The 20,899-nt window shown below is 30.1% G+C and overlaps 1 long non-coding RNA gene across 1 annotated transcript; it reads left to right on the forward strand.

The window, feature by feature from the left end:
* Positions 1-679: 679 nt before the first annotated feature.
* LOC142318358 (uncharacterized) lies at positions 680-19,867 on the forward strand. The gene is made up of 5 exons (XR_012754882.1): positions 680-823; positions 2,877-3,075; positions 5,129-5,327; positions 7,390-7,588; positions 17,035-19,867. It is a non-coding gene; the product is annotated as an uncharacterized LOC142318358 (long non-coding RNA).
* The last annotated feature ends 1,032 nt before the right edge of the window (positions 19,868-20,899 follow it).

A 20,899-nucleotide genomic window follows, 5' to 3' on the forward strand; every position in this document is an offset into this window, starting at 1 on the left:
AACAGTAAGACACTAGGTCAAAAACTCTTATAATTTAGAACTCACTTTAAAAAAAATACTTGTTAAATATATTTGACAGATTGTACACAATGTTTCAGGGTTCCATAAGAGAAGCAAAAAATAACATTACAAAAATCTTACCCAACTGATTTCATTAATAATGTAATTAACATATTTATTTTTATAAATAATTTTAATGTAAAAATCAAATAATTTATGTAATATTTTTTTTTTATTATATTATAATTATTGAAAAAATTATATGTATAAACTACTTTAATTAATCTCAGGAAATCAGTTGTTAATATTTTTGTTTATTTCAAGAGATTTTAGAAGGTTTGCCGAAAAGAGATAGTAATAATTACTATTTTTTATTGTTTTAAAGATATTTAAAAAATTATGTCTAAATTACCTGGATTTTGGAAAGTGAATTACTATTTAATAAGATTTATAAAAATTAGCATTAAAAAAGATAACATCTAATCTTATTTAACACATATTAAATAAAACTAAAGGAATATAAATATATAGTTTCCATAGAAATAAATTTTTATTTCTAATATAAATTTGTATTGTTTGTAATTTTAAATAAATTTAACCAATTATCATTTTTTAATATTCTAGAATATCCACCTGGTTGGTATAGTGGTAAAAGTGTCTTCCCAAATCAGCTGATTTACAAGTCGACAGTTACAGATAAGAGGAGTTTCTTTTTAATAAATTTGAGCCGGTTTTGGTGGTTGGGATTCAATTAAGCGCACTTAATATCATCCTCTTTCATCGACATAAGCAATACTTCAATCGACTGCTGATGGCAGAACAGGTAAAAGTGAGAACAAAACATTCTAGAATATAGTTTTTGAAATTTTAATTGTCTATCAAGATATCAATTAAAACTATGATTTATAATTAACATGCAGTTAAAAAAGAATTCATATATTTTTTATGTAAAAGGTTTCCTTTGAATTTTGTGATTTGTTTTTCCTTAAATGGTTTCTGAATTATTGTAGTAATCTACTACTGCTGCTTTCTCTGAAAATACATACTGTATTTATTAGCGAGGGTTAACTAAGATTAATCTTGTGATTACCCTAGAAGAACAGTTGCAGCAATCCTCCTGGTCAAAGCAATATTTGTCAATATAGTTCATGATCTGATGGTGGAATCAACTTTTTATGGTGTTGTAATATTAACAAACAGATTGGTATTGGTCTATTAGTTTTATGTTTGCTTCTAGTATGAGCATTACCTCTTGTTGGATATGAAAATCGCTGTAAAGTTCATGTTATATATAAAGAAATGATAAAAGTTAAATTATTTAATATTTATTTAAACTATGGTATTAATCAATTTTAACAAGAATACTTAAAAAACCTATTTTTTTCAAATGTCTTATTTTTTAGATTGTTTTAATGATATAAAAATAATAATTATTAAATGTTATATCATTAAAACACATATTGTTAGTAATAATTATCTTTTGTAATATTTTAAAACTTAGTGGTATAATTATTTATATTTACACTGTTAAAAATTAGGGTTTTTAATAATTGTGTAATATTCTTCCATTTAATTTTGCGGAGTATAATATAAATACGTTAATAAAAACATTCATTATTCGGGAAGAAATATATATACAAATAAGCATTACAGAGAATCTCATCTGTAGTTATGAAAATCATTTTATTTGTAACTTGTTAAATATAAATATATAGTATCCATGGAAATAAATTTTTAATTTTTATTGTTTAATATTTTAAATAAATTTTAGCAATTATCTTTCTTTTAACATTTTATAATATCCACCGGGTTGGTCTAGTGGTACCCAAATTATCTGATTTGAAATTCAAGAGTTCTAGCATTCAAGTCGTACTCCTATTAAAATACAAACAGAACATTGCTGTTGGTTTTGTTTTGTTTTGTTTTGTTTTGTTAGGAGGACACACAGTTAGGATATCCTATAGATATGGTTAGATGAACATTATCCATCTAAAATACAAATAACATCACGTGTTTTGCGCTATTTATAATTATTTATTTCTTTGTAGAATATCAAGGTTGTCGTTACATATTAATACGAATGTATGGTGACTGAAATTGTGTTATCGAACACTAGTTGTACAAACAGTTATTGAAAAAATTACAATGAAATTATAAACTGTAGTTTACGATTCTCATAAATGCATCATTACTTCGGCTCAAAAACAAAAGGTACTGTAATATAAATATCACTGTTTTCCAAAAAAAGTTTGTTACATAAAAAACAGTAAGACACTAGATCAAAAACAATTAATTTACAATTTCCTTTAAAAAAAAATACTTGTTCAATATATTTGACAGATAGTACACAATGTTTTAGGGTTCCATACAAGAAGAATAAAATAAAAACATTTCAAAAATCTTACCCGACTGACTTCATTAATAATAAAATAAATATTTTTTTTTTTTAAATAATTTTAATGTAAAAATCAACTAATTTATGTAATAGTTATTTATTATTATTTTTTAAATAAATTGTCAGGAAATCGGTTGTTAATATTTTTGTGTATTTCTAGAGATTTCAGAAACGTCTAATCTATCATCAAAGCTTAGAGGTTTTGACGAAAATAATTGAGTGTAATAATTACTATTTTTATAGATTTAAGATATTTCAAAAATTATGTCTAAATTACCTGGGTTTTGGAAAGTGAATTACTATTTAATAAGATTTATAAAAGTTAGCATTACAAAAGATCAACATGTAATCTTATTTAACACATATTAAATGAAACTAAAGGAATATAAATATATAGTTTCCATAGAAAAATTTTTATTTCTAATATAAATTTGTATTGTTTTAAATAAATTTAACCAATTATCATTTTTTAATATTCTAGAATATCCACCTGGTTGGTATAGTGGTGAAAGTGTCTTCCCAAATCAGCTGATTTACAAGTCGACAGTTACAAATAAGAGGAGTTTCTTTTTAATAAATTTGAGCGGGTTTTGGTGGTTGGGATTCAATTAAGCGCACTTAATATCATCCTCTTTCATCGACATAAGCAATACTTCAATCGACTGCTGATGGCAGAACAGGTAAAAGTGAGAACAAAACATTCTAGAATATAGTTATTGAAATTTTAATTGTCTATCAAGATATCAATTAAAACTATGATTTATAATTAACATGCAGTTAAAAAAGAATTCATATATTTTTTATGTAAAAGGTTTCCTTTGAATTTTGTGATTTGTTTTTCCTTAAATGGTTTCTGAATTATTGTAGTAATCTACTACTGCTGCTTTCTCTGAAAATACATACTGTATTTATTAGCGAGGGTTAACTAAGATTAATCTTGTGATTACCCTAGAAGAACAGTTGCAGCAATCCTCCCGGTCAAAGCAATATTTGTCAATATAGTTCATGATCTGATGGTGGAATCAAATTTTTATGGTGTTGTAATTTTAAGAAACAGATTGGTATTGGTCTATTAGTTTTATGTTTGCTTCTAGTATGAGCATTACCTCTTGTTGGGTATGAAAATCGCTGTAAAGTTCATGTTATATATAAAGAAATGATAAAAGTTAAATTATTTGATATTTATTTAAACTATGGTATTAATCAATTTTAACAAGAATACTTAAAAAACCTATTTTTTTCAAATGTCTTATTTTTTAGATTGTTTTAATGATATAAAAATAATAATTATTAAATGTTATATCATTAAAACACATATTGTTAGTAATAATTATCTTTTGTAATATTTTAAAACTTAGTGGTATAATTATTTATATTTACACTGTTAAAAATTAGGGTTTTTAATAATTGTGTAATATTCTTCCATTTAATTTTGCGGAGTATAATATAAATACGTTAATAAAAACATTCATTATTCGGGAAGAAATATATATACAAATAAGCATTACAGAGAATCTCATCTGTAGTTATGAAAATCATTTTATTTGTAACTTGTTAAATATAAATATATAGTATCCATGGAAATAAATTTTTAATTTTTATTGTTTAATATTTTAAATAAATTTTAGCAATTATCTTTCTTTTAACATTTTATAATATCCACCGGGTTGGTCTAGTGGTACCCAAATTATCTGATTTGAAATTCAAGAGTTCTAGCATTCAAGTCGTACTCCTATTAAAATACAAACAGAACATTGCTGTTGGTTTTGTTTTGTTTTGTTTTGTTTTGTTAGGAGGACACACAGTTAGGATATCCTATAGATATGGTTAGATGAACATTATCCATCTAAAATACAAATAACATCACGTGTTTTGCGCTATTTATAATTATTTATTTCTTTGTAGAATATCAAGGTTGTCGTTACATATTAATACGAATGTATGGTGACTGAAATTGTGTTATCGAACACTAGTTGTACAAACAGTTATTGAAAAAATTACAATGAAATTATAAACTGTAGTTTACGATTCTCATAAATGCATCATTACTTCGGCTCAAAAACAAAAGGTACTGTAATATAAATATCACTGTTTTCCAAAAAAAGTTTGTTACATAAAAAACAGTAAGACACTAGATCAAAAACAATTAATTTACAATTTCCTTTAAAAAAAAATACTTGTTCAATATATTTGACAGATAGTACACAATGTTTTAGGGTTCCATACAAGAAGAATAAAATAAAAACATTTCAAAAATCTTACCCGACTGACTTCATTAATAATAAAATAAATATTTTTTTTTTTTAAATAATTTTAATGTAAAAATCAACTAATTTATGTAATAGTTATTTATTATTATTTTTTAAATAAATTGTCAGGAAATCGGTTGTTAATATTTTTGTGTATTTCTAGAGATTTCAGAAACGTCTAATCTATCATCAAAGCTTAGAGGTTTTGACGAAAATAATTGAGTGTAATAATTACTATTTTTATAGATTTAAGATATTTCAAAAATTATGTCTAAATTACCTGGGTTTTGGAAAGTGAATTACTATTTAATAAGATTTATAAAAGTTAGCATTACAAAAGATCAACATGTAATCTTATTTAACACATATTAAATGAAACTAAAGGAATATAAATATATAGTTTCCATAGAAAAATTTTTATTTCTAATATAAATTTGTATTGTTTTAAATAAATTTAACCAATTATCATTTTTTAATATTCTAGAATATCCACCTGGTTGGTATAGTGGTGAAAGTGTCTTCCCAAATCAGCTGATTTACAAGTCGACAGTTACAAATAAGAGGAGTTTCTTTTTAATAAATTTGAGCGGGTTTTGGTGGTTGGGATTCAATTAAGCGCACTTAATATCATCCTCTTTCATCGACATAAGCAATACTTCAATCGACTGCTGATGGCAGAACAGGTAAAAGTGAGAACAAAACATTCTAGAATATAGTTATTGAAATTTTAATTGTCTATCAAGATATCAATTAAAACTATGATTTATAATTAACATGCAGTTAAAAAAGAATTCATATATTTTTTATGTAAAAGGTTTCCTTTGAATTTTGTGATTTGTTTTTCCTTAAATGGTTTCTGAATTATTGTAGTAATCTACTACTGCTGCTTTCTCTGAAAATACATACTGTATTTATTAGCGAGGGTTAACTAAGATTAATCTTGTGATTACCCTAGAAGAACAGTTGCAGCAATCCTCCCGGTCAAAGCAATATTTGTCAATATAGTTCATGATCTGATGGTGGAATCAAATTTTTATGGTGTTGTAATTTTAAGAAACAGATTGGTATTGGTCTATTAGTTTTATGTTTGCTTCTAGTATGAGCATTACCTCTTGTTGGGTATGAAAATCGCTGTAAAGTTCATGTTATATATAAAGAAATGATAAAAGTTAAATTATTTGATATTTATTTAAACTATGGTATTAATCAATTTTAACAAGAATACTTAAAAAACCTATTTTTTTCAAATGTCTTATTTTTTAGATTGTTTTAATGATATAAAAATAATAATTATTAAATGTTATATCATTAAAACACATATTGTTAGTAATAATTATCTTTTGTAATATTTTAAAACTTAGTGGTATAATTATTTATATTTACACTGTTAAAAATTAGGGTTTTTAATAATTGTGTAATATTCTTCCATTTAATTTTGCGGAGTATAATATAAATACGTTAATAAAAACATTCATTATTCGGGAAGAAATATATATACAAATAAGCATTACAGAGAATCTCATCTGTAGTTATGAAAATCATTTTATTTGTAACTTGTTAAATATAAATATATAGTATCCATGGAAATAAATTTTTAATTTTTATTGTTTAATATTTTAAATAAATTTTAGCAATTATCTTTCTTTTAACATTTTATAATATCCACCGGGTTGGTCTAGTGGTACCCAAATTATCTGATTTGAAATTCAAGAGTTCTAGCATTCAAGTCGTACTCCTATTAAAATACAAACAGAACATTGCTGTTGGTTTTGTTTTGTTTTGTTTTGTTTTGTTAGGAGGACACACAGTTAGGATATCCTATAGATATGGTTAGATGAACATTATCCATCTAAAATACAAATAACATCACGTGTTTTGCGCTATTTATAATTATTTATTTCTTTGTAGAATATCAAGGTTGTCGTTACATATTAATACGAATGTATGGTGACTGAAATTGTGTTATCGAACACTAGTTGTACAAACAGTTATTGAAAAAATTACAATGAAATTATAAACTGTAGTTTACGATTCTCATAAATGCATCATTACTTCGGCTCAAAAACAAAAGGTACTGTAATATAAATATCACTGTTTTCCAAAAAAAGTTTGTTACATAAAAAACAGTAAGACACTAGATCAAAAACAATTAATTTACAATTTCCTTTAAAAAAAAATACTTGTTCAATATATTTGACAGATAGTACACAATGTTTTAGGGTTCCATACAAGAAGAAAAAAATAAAAACATTTCAAAAATCTTACCCGACTGACTTCATTAATAATAAAATAAATATTTTTTTTTTTTAAATAATTTTAATGTAAAAATCAACTAATTTATGTAATAGTTATTTATTATTATTTTTTAAATAAATTGTCAGGAAATCGGTTGTTAATATTTTTGTGTATTTCTAGAGATTTCAGAAACATCTAATCTATCATCAAAGCTTAGAGGTTTTGACGAAAATAATTGAGTGTAATAATTACTATTTTTATAGATTTAAGATATTTCAAAAATTATGTCTAAATTACCTGGGTTTTGGAAAGTGAATTACTATTTAATAAGATTTATAAAAGTTAGCATTACAAAAGATCAACATGTAATCTTATTTAACACATATTAAATGAAACTAAAGGAATATAAATATATAGTTTCCATAGAAATAAATTTTTATTTCTAATATAAATTTGTATTGTTTGTAATTTTAAATAAAATTAACCAATTATCATTTTTTAATATTCTAGAATATCCACCTGGTTGGTATAGTGGTGAAAGTGTCTTCCCAAATCAGCTGATTTACAAGTCGACAGTTACAGATAAGAGGAGTTTCTTTTTAATAAATTTGAGCGGGTTTTGGTGGTTGGGATTCAATTAAGCGCACTTAATATCATCCTCTTTCATCGACATAAGCAATACTTCAATCGACTGCTGATGGCAGAACAGGTAAAAGTGAGAACAAAACATTCTAGAATATAGTTATTGAAATTTTAATTGTCTATCAAGATATCAATTAAAACTATGATTTATAATTAACATGCAGTTAAAAAAGAATTCATATATTTTTTATGTAAAAGGTTTCCTTTGAATTTTGTGATTTGTTTTTCCTTAAATGGTTTCTGAATTATTGTAGTAATCTACTACTGCTGCTTTCTCTGAAAATACATACTGTATTTATTAGCGAGGGTTAACTAAGATTAATCTTGTGATTACCCTAGAAGAACAGTTGCAGCAATCCTCCCGGTCAAAGCAATATTTGTCAATATAGTTCATGATCTGATGGTGGAATCAAATTTTTATGGTGTTGTAATTTTAAGAAACAGATTGGTATTGGTCTATTAGTTTTATGTTTGCTTCTAGTATGAGCATTACCTCTTGTTGGGTATGAAAATCGCTGTAAAGTTCATGTTATATATAAAGAAATGATAAAAGTTAAATTATTTGATATTTATTTAAACTATGGTATTAATCAATTTTAACAAGAATACTTAAAAAACCTAGTTTTTTCAAATGTATTATTTTTTAGATTGTTTTAATGATATAAAAATAATAATTATTAAATGTTATATCATTAAAACACATTGTTTGTAATTATCTTTTGTAATATTTTAAAACTTAGTGGTATAATTATTTATATTTACACTGTTAAAAATTAGGGTTTTTAATAATTGTGTAATATTCTTCCATTTAATTTTGCGGAGTATAATATAAATACGTTAATAAAAACATTCATTATTCGGGAAAAAATATTTGCAATTAATATTTATACAAATAAGCATGAAAGAGAATCTCATCTGAAGTTATGAAAATCATTTTATTTGTAACTTGTTAAATATAAATATATAGTATCCATGGAAATAAATTTTTAATTTTTATTGTTTAATATTTTAAATAAATTTTAGCAATTATCTTTCTTTTAACATTTTATAATATCCACCGGGTTGGTCTAGTGGTACCCAAATTATCTGATTTGAAATTCAAGAGTTCTAGCATTCAAGTCGTACTCCTATTAAAATACAAACAGAACATTGCTGTTGGTTTTGTTTTGTTTTGTTTTGTTTTGTTAGGAGGACACACAGTTAGGATATCCTATAGATATGGTTAGATGAACATTATCCATCTAAAATACAAATAACATCACGTGTTTTGCGCTATTTATAATTATTTATTTCTTTGTAGAATATCAAGGTTGTAGTTACATATTAATACGAATGTATGGTGACTGAAATTGTGTTATCGAACACTAGTTGTACAAACAGTTATTGAAAAAATTACAATGAAATTATAAAGTGTAGTTTACGATTCTCATAAATGCATCATTACTTCGGCTCAAAAACAAAAGGTACTGTTTTCCAAAAAAAGTTTGTTACATAAAAAACAGTAAGACACTAGATCAAAAACAATTAATTTACAATTTCCTTTAAAAAAAATACTTGTTAAATATATTTGACAGATAGTACACAATGTTTTAGGGTTCCATACAAGAACCAAAAAATAAAAACATTACAAAAATCTTACCCGACTGACTTCATTAATAATATAATAAACATATGATTTTTTAAAAATAATTTTAATGTAAAAATCAACTAATTTATGTAATAGTTATTTATTATTATTTTTTAAGTAAATTGTCAGGAAATCGGTTCTTAATATTTTTGTGTATTTCTAGAGATTTCAGAAACATCTAATCTGTCATCAAAGGTTTTAAACCGGATGTTTATATTTTTACGTAGTATAGGGTTAATGCAAAAAATTTAATAAGTATGTATTGTCCTATGTATTGTTTTTGTTATCCGAGTAGGGAGCCTTTTACACTCCCTATCGGATTTTTTTTTTGTTTTTTTTTGTTTTTTTTTTCCTTCCTGTATATATATATATATATATATTAATTTTTTTTTTTTTTTTTTTTTTTTAAACTCATCTGTGATATTAGTTGTAAGATTTTTGTGATATTAGTTTTAAGTTTTATCTCCTTTTTTAGTTTTAAGTTTTATTTATTTTTAATGTGATAGTTTTTAACATAGTTTTATTTTACATATTAGTGTTTTTGTTATCCGAGAATGGGCCTTTTACACCCATTCCGAATTTTGTTTCTGTGATAGTAGTTTTAAGTATTAATTTTATCTAAAAACCTTAAATTATTTTTATTTTTATAATTATTTTTATTTAATTATCTATTTATTTATTTTCCGGGCGATGATAACGTACTTCCGTTTTTCGCCCCAAGAAAAAAAAAAACTTTACATTATACACATATACTACACCAAGAACACTACATAAATTACAACATACACACTTACACAATTACACAACAACATCCTACACTGATATTTCTTACATTAACACTCGGTGGTGTTGCGACATCTTACGAAACGCAACCGTAACCCAAGGTGGGAACAAATCGTGCCGATGGGTGAATGGCTCTACGTAGTGAGTCTTGAACGATGTCCTCTGGGCACCAGGGCGAACCCAGTTGTACTTAGCTCTAGCTCCAGTACGCGTGCGCTCTGCTGGAGTGGTCCATTTTTTGCCGGTACTCGTGGGACCAAAATTTCAGTTCCAACAATAAACACAATGATGGTTGGTGGTCCATCTGAAAAAACCACCAAATTATGTCTTGCGAAGAGACCTCGGTCAGCTTTGTCTGACGAGGATAAAAGTCCTATGGAAGAGAACTACAAATCTTTAGACTTGAACACTAAAAATATTCGATTCATTGTTCTCCGAAATAGTCAGGAAGGTGGCTCCCTCCAAAAGGTTTCACCTTTCCTTATAAATAAAACTCTAACAGGTGCAAGTGGCTCCCCAAAGAACATCAGGAAATTACGCGACGGATCGATTCTGGTTGAAACATTCAACGACGAACAGAGTCGATCAATCTTACGTCTCCGTAATATGGGTGGTATAAATATAAGTGCTGAAAGCCACAAAACTTTAAATACGAGCAGGGGTGTAATTTTTTGTAGAGACCTTCTGGATATAGATATCTCGGAAATAGTCGATGAGCTTTGCCACCAAGATGTTGTTGAGGTGAAACATATAATGAGACGGCAGAACGGAACAGAAGAACCGACACCGTCTCTTATATTAACATTCAATCTCCCTGTTCCACCAGAAAAGATTAAAGTGGGTTACCTCTCGGTTCGGGTACGACCATTCATACCCAACCCACGGCGATGTTTCAGATGCCAAGGTTTTGGTCATACTACAACATCTTGCACGAAAACTGAGATCTGTGCTCGATGTGGTAAAGAAGGTCACAACGACACTAACTGCAAAGAAATTGAAAAATGTGCAAACTACTGCAGTGGTCCACATACAGCTCGCTCCCGAGATTGCCCAACTTTTAAAGAAGAAAAGGCAATTCTCAAAATCTGTACGGAGCAAAACCTATCTTTTCCGGCTGCACGTAGAGAATATAAAAAGATAAACAACTCACGGAACCTGGTTAAACCAGACGTATCTTTTGCCACCGCTACAACTAAACAAATTTCTACAAATGCTAATAATCAGCAGTGCGGATCCTGCAATGAGCTTAAAAAACTTGTTCAGGTGCTATCTGATCAAGTAGCTTCACTTACAGCCACTATCTCAGAGCTGACAAAAATGAATAAAAAGTCCTCCGTCGCAGCTAGTGAATCAAACAGTATGATACATACGAAAGTTCCTATTCCCAAAATCGTACCGCCACGAATAGCGACTATCACAGCTGGCAGTAAGCCACCTAATAAGCTCCCCATAAAGGGAACCCACGTAACTATCTCTTCTGGGATGTCAACTACAGCATCCCATTCAAATAAATCTCCTCCACCATCACCTCATATACTGGAGGATATGGTTGAAGAACCACCCGACCCTAGGGCATCGGAGTTCTTTAAAATAAAAAATTCAAAAAAGAAAAACCGAATCACGTACAACTAATTTTTATGTAGTTTCCGAAATTTATTTTTTTATTTGTTTTTTACACTTATGAACATTATTCAGTGGAATGTTAGAGGTATTCGGTCCCGCATTGAAGATATTAGAGTACTGGCGCACACACATGATCCACTAATCATGTGTTTCCAGGAAACTCACCTTCTACAACATGACCAAATTACACTTAGAGGATACTTCTGCGAGAGATACGACTGCCTAGTAGACAGTAGGGAGAGTGGTGGAGTAGCGATTTTCATGAAGAATGGGGTGTCAGCTACAAGAATTCAACTAACCACTGTCATTCCTGCTATTGCAGTAAAGGTCACTATTCCCTTCAAATTGCATATCTGCAATCTGTATCTCTCACCGAACACTGTGTTCAGTGCTTTAGATGTCTCAAATCTCCTTACACAAATACCATCTCCATCGTTAATAGTAGGAGACTTCAATGCCCATCATATTTCCTGGGGCTCAACCTTCTGCTCCACTCGAGGAAATATGATAAACAGATTGAGACAAGATTTTGACCTTTGCCTACTGAATAATGGATCACACACATTTATGTCCTTATCAACTGGTGCTGTATCTAACCTTGATCTTTCCATATGCTCACCGAATGTACTCCCTCATTTTAATTGGTCGATTTGTTATGACTATCACGGCAGTGATCATAGACCAATTATTATTAGTTTCGGTGTAGACTGCGAGATTAAAAGAATGCCACGGAGATGGATTGTTGAAAAGGCAGATTGGAACGGATACTGTAAAGCATTCCAATCTCAGTATGACGATGGAGCGAACATCCTCGACCAATATTCTTCTTTTACGTCCATGATACTTAAGAATGCCAACAGATATATCCCACAAACATCGGGTAATCCTAGACGTCCTTTCGTTCCATGGTGGAACGATGAATGCAAAAATGCTATTAGGAATCGACGGCAGGCACTACGTAAATTTAAACGTAGGCCCACAACAGAACATCTAAATTTATACCGCAGGGCTAGAGCGGTGTGCCGTCGAGTATTCTTGGACGCTAAGAGGAATTCATGGACGAAATACGTGAGCACTATCTCACGCACTACTTCCACGTCTACTGTATGGAAGATTTCGGTGATCCGAAGATTGCACGAATTTTCTTCGTGCAATCTTCGGATCACCGAAACAATCTATTCTTGGTCTTATTGATGAAGGAGAACTCCTTTCATCATCCTCGGAAGTGGCAAATGATCTAGCAAAATCTTTCCGCTCGGTGTCTCTCACCTCATCATATAATAACAATTTTCAACGGTACAAGATACAAATGGAGGTGTTGTCGTTAAACATTGGTGATTCGGTTGGTGAATTAAACACTCCATTCGTATTTAAAGAATTGTTACATGCACTTAAAAATTCACGGGACACTTCCCCTGGACCGGACAACATTCGCCTTTCCATGCTTTCACACCTTCCTAATTCGGCACTACAACAACTTTTGAATATTTTCAACGGTTTATTCTCCGAACAAGTCTTCCCACCCAGCTGGTCAGAAGCATTTATTATACCAGTACTAAAAGCTGGTAAAGACCAGACGAACCCCTCAAGCTATCGCCCTATTTCATTAACAAGCGTGTTGTGTAAAATAATGGAGAGAATGGTAAACCGCAGACTTACATGGTACTTGGAGAAACATGGCTTTCTATCTCCAGAACAGTGTGGTTTTCGACAAGGACGATCTTCCATTGACCATTTAGTGTCACTAGAAACAGCCATACAAAACGCTTTCCTCAATCGGCAACACCTCGTCGCTATCTTCTTTGATATAAAAAAGGCGTATGACACAGCCTGGCGACGTGGTATTCTTAACACTCTCAAAAAATGGGGAATCAAGGGCAATATGCTTGCTTTTATCCGGGGATTCTTAAATCACCGAACGGCTCGTGTTCGTGTTGATGATTCGCTCTCAGATAGTGTCATCTTGGAGAATGGAGTGCCCCAAGGTAGTGTATTAAGTGCCACCTTATTTTCTGTAGCCATAAATGATATTACCAAATGTGTTCAGGCTCCTGTCTCATGCTCTCTATTTGCTGACGACTTTGCTATCTACATTGCAAGCCGTTCGGCACCTACAGCAGAGAGATTACTGCAGAACACTATATATCACCTTGAAGCTTGGTCCAAGATTACTGGTTTCACATTTTCATCCGAAAAAACAAAATGTGTAGTTTTTTCTCGGCTACGAAACCCTTCTATTCCGCAAATTTTTCTGAACGGAGAGACTATTACTATCTCTACATACGTCAAGTTTTTAGGTTTATTTTTTGATAGCCGTCTTACTTGGGCCAAACATTTAAAAGAATTGAAAACAAAATGTTCCAAAATTCTAGATATGATGCGAGTCCTTACTAACACCAACTGGGGAGCCGATAGATCATGTATGATACGTTTTTACTATTCCTTTGTTCGCTCCCGTTTAGATTATGGTTGTGTCGCCTACTCTTCAGCTCGTCAAAGCGTGCTTAAAAGTCTGGATAGTGTACATCATGCTTTCCTTCGGCTTGCCACAGGCGCGTTTAGATCAAGTCCTGTCGCAAGCTTACTTGTAGACTGTGGTGAACCATCACTTTGGGATAGACGAGACCAGCTCTTATTATCTTATTTTGCTCGTCTCAGAGGACAGCCAAATCACCCGGTTCTTGAGTCAGTCTTTAAAAATCCTAATCTAGGAAAGTATGAGGATCATCCACGCCGTACTGCACCTGCAGGTGTCCGTACCTGGCGTCTGCTGAAGCATATAAATGTTGACACACCGTCATTCTTTCCTATGTACCCTTGCTCATATCCTCCATGGAGAATAAACCTCATAAATTTTAATTTTGACCTGACTACATATAATAAACAATCAACACCATCTATCGTCTTTCAGCAGATGTTTCAGTGTGTTCTCTCCAAGACGAAACCAGACGCGGTTGTATACACTGATGGATCGAAACAAAACGATACAGTTGGGTGTGCTTTTGTTGTCAATGAGAGAACTTATATGTTTGGTCTCCCCAGTATTACGAGTGTGTTTACCGCTGAACTATATGCTATAAATAAGGCCCTAAACATCATTAACCCTAAATATAGAAAAATTCTTATTTGCAGTGACTCGTGTAGTGCTCTCCATGCCTTAAAAAACTTTTACTCTATACATCCTATTGTCATTGAAATTTATAACGCAATCGCTGAGTTGAATAATCGCAACACAGAATTAAGTTTTTGCTGGGTCCCTAGCCACGTAGGGATTCCAGGTAATGAACATGCAGATTCCGCTGCCAAAGAAGCATGCAACCAGCCTCCTTTCACCAACCGAATTGCTACTTAGGTGACTGGGCGGCTACCGTTGATAATAAACTCCGACGGATTAAAGATTCTGTGTTACCATGGGACACCTCATACAGAAAAACTCGGCGTGAGGAAGTAGTCCTTTGTCGATTGCGGATAGGACACACGAGGATCACACACGATTACCTGATGATAAGAGGACAAGCACCCCTATGCGCACGATGCAACTGCCCCATGACTGTGCACCATATACTCGTGGATTGCATATGTTATGCGGCGTTGCGTCGTAAATTTAATCTACCCAGAAACATCCGTGGTGTCTTGTGCAATGATAATGAAATTTTAACCCGGATGTTTCTATTTCTGCGTAGTGCTGGGTTAATGCAAAAAATTTAATATCGTTGCTTATATTTTTTAATGCTTTTAGTTTTTAAATAAGTTTTTTCTGAGTTTTTGATTTTTTTTTTTTTTTTTTTTTTTTTTTTTATCCGATTAGGAGCCTTTTACACTCCTTATCGGAATTTGTTAAATTTTATATAGATATTTTTTTTTTTTATATATTTTAAAGACTGTGATATTAGTTGTAAGATTTTATTAATGTTACTATTATGCTTTATTTCTCCGTTTTAATTTCTATTTTTAACCTAGTTTTAAGTTTTACTTAATTTTGTTATTTTAGTTTTTAACCTAGTTTTAAGTTTTATATTAGACCTTTTTATAGTTTTTAGTTATCCAAGAATGGGCCCTTTACACCCATCTTGGACTTTGTAAAATTCTATTTAATCTTGATTTTATATCAGCTTTTACCTGTGATATTAGTCGTAAGTTTTACTCATCTTTTAGAATAGTTTTAAATCCTTTTATTTTTTATAAAAATAAAAGATTCCGGGCGATGATAACGCGCAAGCGTTTTTCGCCCTTAAAAAAAAAAAAAAAAAAAAAAAAAACTATGGCTAATTTTTTTTGAGTTATACGAGATACGTACATACATACATATGCACAGACGTCACGCCGAAACTATTCAAAATGGATTCAGGGATGATCAAAATGGATATTTCCGTTGAAATCTGAAAACCGAAATTTTTCGGGATACAATACTTCCTTTACTTCGTACATAATATAATGAAACAAGAAAACCAGTTATAAGTTAATAATTCCGACGGCCTCACAATTTTGCAGTTAGGAACGGACTCATTTTTTGAGTACAACGCACTACATGCGTTTCATTAGAATTTTCTGAAGAAGTGGACTTTAGGTCCATTTCCACCACGCGACCTAAAGTAATACTGTGTAGTGCGTACAACGAAAATAAAAGCTCGTGTTGGAGAAGTCCGAGACTACATTACTACCGAACCTGAAAACATTTACACCCATCTATTAGGACAATAATAATTAATTGTCATTTTCATGTTTTATTAGTTAGTTATAATTCAATATTTAACATTAATAATTCAATAAATAAAGATTCCAAAAACAAACATTTTAATTTAGGTGTATTTTTTAACTAAAAAAATCCTAACTAGCACTGGTGAGATTAAGTTGAATTGCGAGAAATCTTTTGGCCGTAAGTAATTTTGTAGTTACATATTCTGGATTAAATGTAGTAAAAATATGGAATTATTTATTTTCTATGAAAGAACATGTGAAATCTAGCTGTCCCGGCTCAAACGATTAGATTGCAAATCTATACAATAAAAATTTCAAATTATACTAAATATAAGCCATATCAGTTATCCAAGAATGGGCCCTTTACACCCATCTTGGACTTTGTAAAATTCTATTTAATCTTGATTTTATATCAGCTTTTACCTGTGATATTAGTCGTAAGTTTTACTCATCTTTTAGAATAGTTTTAAATCCTTTTATTTTTTATAAAAATAAGATTCCGGGCGATGATAACGCGCAAGCGTTTTTCGCCTTTAAAAAAAAAAAAAAAAAAAAAAAATATCAGAATTACATGTGTACTCAGTGTATAATCAATTTTCTGAAAATTGATTTAATGTAAAAAATAATAAAAACGAAAAATAATAGTGTTTGCTTAATTAAAATCGGATAATTGATTAAAATTTTCTTAATTTAAAAATATATGCAACACTAAGGATGACTTGTAAGTCAATAAGTAACTATAATACAGAAAACAGGCTTTATTCTTACCATTTATGTTTCAGGTAACTGAAAATTCCTCTAGTTCTTAGCCAAGAAGAAAGAACAAAAATTGCAGCAAGCTATGAAGTATGGAAATCGGTAGTTAAAATCCAGCGTTGGTAGAGAGCGGAGAATGATAGAAATTCAACACTTAATCCAAAAACCAGATTAGAACCTGCCACCGTAAATTAATGAAAATTGATTCTGTGTTGGGAAAGCCACGTTCTGATCAACTTCACGGTATGAAGAAAATGTTACCAAGTACGGGCTATGTTTGAAAGAGGCACTAAAATGTTCATCCATCAGGGATCTAGAGAAAGCGGGATAATAATCTATAGTATAGAGTCTATACAATTTATACGGTTTTAGATAAAGAACTAAATTTCTATAAGCCTCATTACGACCAGCAACTCTTTCCCAGAAACTGTAACCACCGTATGGAATTTTTAGAAATCGTGTTGGAATGAAAAAAAGATAGGATTATCTTTTCCTAACTGTTTCATAATATTTTATGGTATGATGAGGCAATTTTCCATGTCGGTGGGTCTTTTAATAGGCATAATTGTTACTGCTAGAGTAATGTTTATCCAGGTTCTACTGTTGAAAAAATCCATTTACGTCCAAAAGTAACAATGTGGGGTGGAGTGACAACGACCAGAATGATGGGTCCTTATATTTTACGGAACACAATCAATAGTGAACGCTATTTGGGTATACTTATCAACTTGATGAACACCTTGCCTATCATTACTCAATGGGATAACGCTGATAAGTTCATATTTATGCAGGACGGTGAACCTCTACACCTTTTTCTTGTTGTTCACGACTGGCTGGATATTCAGTTTCCTTGAAGATGGATAGGCTGTTGTGGATCAACAGAGTTAAGCCCTGATACCTAGTGACCTTTTCTTGTGGAGTTGAGCCAAAGAAGAAGACGCGTCCAAGAACCCTCGATGATGTTGAAGAAAGAATCCGTGATGTTTTGTACGCAGATTTCGTAAGAAAAGGCGTAGATAATGAACCAAAATATTTACAGAAGTGTATTGATTGACAATGCTGGTGATTATTTTGAACCATTTTCAACGGTAATAAGTCTCATTAAGTTTCCATAACTAATACTAATACTGATTAACTGGCCAAATACTAATTAAATTTATATACAATGTGTCCCACGAAGAGATATATCCTTTTGATTTAGTATCACTTGCCCATTCTACCACCGATTCTATTGAAACTTTACAGACCTTTTAACGAAAGTTCTAAAAATGTTCTGTAAAAATTTCAATCTTCTATTCACTTATAGAAACAAAATGGTGGCTTTCAAATTCAGCTCTGAAATATCGTACGAACTCTGCTAAATTTTATATATTGGCTCATGCTCAACATTTAACTTTTTGTTCAATTGTAAATCCCATTTCAACAATTAAATGTTTACACAGGAAGGTGAAGAAGGTTATAACTATTAACTTGTTTTATTCAATCTGAAGAACAATTTTAACAATACATCATCTTTTTTAATGAATTTTACCAGCTATTTTTTAATGAATAAAAAATTTGGTTTATCTGAAATCGATAGTTTTATTTGAAAGCCGCCATTTTGTTTCTATAAATCTTAGAAGGTTGAAATTTTCACGGAACGTTTTTAAATCCTTCGTTAAAATGTTTGTAAAATTTCAATAGAATCGACGGGAAAATGAGCGAGTGATACTAAATCAAAAGCGAATACCACTTCGTTCTAAGGTTCAAATCCTAATAAAGGCAGTTACTTTTATGCGGATTTTAATACTAGATCGTGGGATACACGAGAAGGTGACGCTTTTTTCACAGTTTTCTAACCTGTGATGAAATATGGATTCACCATTATGAACCGAAATAAAGAAGATTATTCATGGAATGAAAGCATACGAGTAGTTCTTCTGTCAAGATAAGATTCCGAACCCGACGATTAGCAGGAAAAATAATCACAATATTTTGAGAATTTTTTTGGATTTTTGTCGATTTTCTAGAAGATCAGCAAACAATAAACACCGCATACTACTGTGACATGCTTATTAACAAAATTAAACCAGCAGTGTTGAAAAAATTTCCTGAATCTCAGAGTAAAGGCATCACCTACCAGGTTAGTCTAATGTTGAACTCGTCATCGCAAATTAGCTGATTTTATAGTCAAGGTTCGTAAGGTTCAAATTCTAGTAAAGGCAGTTACTTTTTTAAAGGTTTGAATACTAGATCGTGGGATACCGGTGTTCTTTGGTGGTTGGGTTTCAATTAACCACATACCTCAGGAATGGTCGACCTGAAACTGTACAAGACTACATTTCATTTTCATTCATATATATCATCCTCGTTCATCATCTGAACTAATACCTTACGGTGGTTCCGGAGGCTAAACAGAAAAAATACCACTTCGTGGGATACACGGTTCATACCGCTTAGGATGCAATTGAGAATAGGTATTTACTTATCAGACAACCTGTACTACTCATAACCTCAATACATTTTAAAAAGATTTTCTTATAACATAAAAAATGTAGTATTTTAATTGAAATGATAATACATTTCTGACTTTCGTTTCCCCTTGACAAGTTCCTTCATTCCGTAGACAAATAAAATTTGATACTTGAAAGTATGTTTTACAATTTTCAATCCTCTACATCATACAGTAATGGTGAAAATAAAGTAATTAATTAATAAAAATTTAGTCCTATAACCCAGGAATATTAAAACAAATCAGCTTTGATACTCATTTTATTCTAACCGTAAAGTTTTGGTTCCCTTGTTTTTTTTTTACAAATAATCTAAAAACATTACACAACAAGACGATGAAAAACATTATAAGAAATTAAATATTTATAGCTTTAAATGGATCAGGATAAAACTAATATATCTTTGACAAAGTTTATCATTAAGAATTCAATAAGTCTTTTTACTTGAAAAAAAAACTATAAAAAGAAACAATATAAAACCTATGTAATAGCCAATCAGTAAGTTTTATTCGTTAAAAAAAAAACTGTTATTTTATTTGATTTGTTAAGAAATTTGGTCAAAAAATTGCAGAGTTAATATAAATTTACGATTAATAAAAATCATAATGTTTATCATAAGATTTTCTGTCCAGGAATATTGAACAAAGTAAACTACGTTGATCGATGGGAATTTTATTTGATGTGATGTAATTAAGGAATGACTATATAATTCTTTTATCACAATTATTTAATTAACTCTTTTTAATATTATCCTTAATTAATATTTTGAAGTCTTAAACGTGTTGATGTTACTGAACATATAATTCTATTCGAATTCATTTACTTGAATATTCTATAAACTTCTAAAATTCTAAAACTTTTGTTGAAGTAGTCCACATATCTTGAAAATAAAGCCGATGTATGGAATTCTCTATTTGAACTACGAAGTAGCGCGTGATTATATTATACACAATATATGGTGTGTGTTTGCGTGTGCGATGAAAGGGCGGACAATGTAATGCATAACTTAGTTGTAAGATTTATCTGCTTCCATTTGGTTCACCAAATGTAAGAGCAAACTCTAGTAGTTAACTCTATACCTCTAACTCATTTACTAGTTCACTAGAAATTAAATTAGTAATCCTGCTAATATTTGCTTTTATATTTTATGTTTATTAAATAAACTTAGATTATAATTAAGACAAATCAATTGTTTTTTTTAACTTCAAATATTACTAATATCGGGTTACTCATAAAATTAATATATAATTATAATAATAGCCTTAAATTATATCTTTCTATTTTCCAAAACTTAGTTCAAAAATAAATTAATTACAATAGTTTAGGATGATGTAACTATAATTTCATTTGAAAACCTTTTACTGTAAAAACAGATTTTTCAATCCAGCATGAAGTTATGATT

The sequence above is a fragment of the Lycorma delicatula genome, chromosome 1, assembly GCF_047948215.1.
Source record: "Lycorma delicatula isolate Av1 chromosome 1, ASM4794821v1, whole genome shotgun sequence".
Lineage (NCBI taxonomy): Eukaryota > Metazoa > Arthropoda > Insecta > Hemiptera > Fulgoridae > Lycorma > Lycorma delicatula.